We start from the raw sequence: 2,396 nt of genomic DNA, 5'->3' as shown, positions 1-2,396 counted from the left end.
TTCCGAATGCCGGGGGGGGGGGGGGCAGGGGCGGGACAGGAGAGGAGAGTGTCACGGGTGACATTTAAATTATTATTTTTAAATGGCCGAGATTTGTAATCAGAAGAAATAGTTTTTTCCTGTGTGGAGTCTCCTGCTGAAGATGTGGACTTTGTGTCGTTAGGCACTGGTCCGTGATTGTGCCATTTTAAGTGGCCCGAATTTCCATGAAGGACTTGAAGTTTTAACATCTCAAACACAACATTTTGCTGCAAAATTTTCCCGCATGGGAAAAGGAGAGCAAAAAAAAATACTATACCGCATAATAAAAAACCGGGAAATGTGGATATCTATAAATGTAAGGTGTCTTTGTTGAAAAATAGAACAATTTTATTGGGAGACAAGGACGTGAATGATTGTGATTGGAGAGCACCGCATTGTACGCGGTAATGCAATTGTTGTCACCGTCGTTCGTTATGGTACTAAGGCACCAGATATTGCCGTTTTCATTGCATGTTTGTGCTCCTCACCTGGTTAGTTACCTAATTTTCTCGCCGGATATAGATGCCGACATCTCATGCTCATCCCGTTCGGTGAAGATTCCCTTAAAGTAACGTGCAAAAAAAAGACATTGCGTGAGAGCCAAAAGCCATTTGAAAATAAGATGCCATGTCAAGTGCAGCGAAGCAGCTCCTAATCAAAGCGGTTTGGAAACTCGTTGAGGTTTAAGCCGTTTGCTGGAAATGCGAATTGCAGCAGTGGTTCATTTCATCTATTTGTAACGGTCTCATTCCGATCTGTTTGTTATTTTGTTTCCATCTGGGGATGGTGTGTGCATGACAACGTGTCTTTATCACCGTGCCCATGAAAATAGTTCCGCAGTTGCAGTGCGATCGCATCGGAGGAATTGATGGGAATCTACGATTTTTTTCCCCACGGTTTTTCTCGGGGAAAAAAATTGCCCAGCCGTCCCTCGGAGACCTGCCCTTCTCCGAGGCAAATCCCTTCATAAATTAGCGAGCACGACTCGGAGGAATTTCGCAATTCACCCGTCGCATTTCTTGCTTGTGTGGACGAAAGCTCTTAGCAGTTACTATGCACTCCTTAGGGACGGCTTTCCAATTAGCAGATGACTCCGTGTGAAAAACAAAAAAATCAAGCCTTGATATGAAGTTTCAGGCAATTTATGTAGTTTTCAGATTGATCCGAATAAAAACATGCCGTTTGAGGAAGTAACGTAACTTTCATGACATTGCTTACATGCCTCTAGTTTTTTGCCTCTGGTTTCACGTGGCATCGGGTGACATTAATCTAGTTAGCACGTAGGCGTTTTGAATTGGAGCATGATATAAACGATCGAAAAGTCTGAAAAAGTAATAGTTTTAAATACATTTTTTTTTATCGAGCTAACCCGTCCCTCCCACGTAGCGTTTACAATGCGAATTATCCTTGCGATTTCCAGAGTGAGGTAAGCACAACCTGTTGACCCCTGACCTTGGCGTGTTTATTATTCCAATCCTCGCCGCTAATAAGGGTGCCCTTTGGCAGTCACCGGGAGACGGTTCAGGGCCATCAGTATTCCCGTGATTTATTTCGTTTAGGCTCTTTCTGCGCCGCTATTAATCTTAATAGAGTTCGCTCGTAGGGAAGGAAGCTTTTGTTCTCTCAACCCCCGCGGGAGGAAATTTAGAGTTGTTTTTGCAAAAGCCCATTGCGATTTGGCCACAGCGCGTAGGAACAATCGGCCCACCCGCTTGCGATGCAGCTGCACCTTGTGTTGGACCCACCCAACCCACGAAACGTGCACAAATCCCCAGTGAGGTGAACCTTATCACTTGACATTCAAACACTACTTGAACCCTGCACAGGTTCAAGGTAATAGTAATTATTTCAAAGGGCAAGATTGGATAAACATCGAGACTGAAACCTTTGAATGATTAAACTATTTCAAAAGAACTCCTTAAATTGGCCAAACCGGCGGTGTGTCCAGTATCCACTGCCCAGCAATACTGGGGAATGCTCTAAACCTACAATTAATAATAGTAAGTATAATACATTTTTTTAAAGTGAAACCTTTGTCACGTCAATTCACTGCTGGATGAAGGCCTCCCCACACCATGTCGGGTTGTTTGACCATACTTCAGAACCAGAATCTTTATTTATCCTGGAGAAATCCGACCAATCACCCCGCGGGCCATTGCAGATCAGTGAAGGTTGGGAGATAAAACTCGCCAATGTGGTTATCCGAGACCGGTAATCGAGCTCAGCCGCGGAGGTTCACATTGCGGTCGCGTTAACCACTGCACCGCATCTCCCAGCAGCACGCCTCTTAGAGCGTGCTATCGCTTGGCATCGTCACTGATGATCCTGCCTACTGTTCTAGATTCATAAACTGACGACAGCAGACTCGTGTCTGC

Source organism: Lethenteron reissneri, chromosome 50 (genome assembly GCF_015708825.2).
Source record: "Lethenteron reissneri isolate LAM-NWPU_2019-01 chromosome 50, ASM1570882v1, whole genome shotgun sequence".
NCBI lineage: Eukaryota > Metazoa > Chordata > Hyperoartia > Petromyzontiformes > Petromyzontidae > Lethenteron > Lethenteron reissneri.
The sequence above is the reverse complement of the archived record's forward strand: the minus strand, read 5'-3'. Positions refer to the sequence as shown.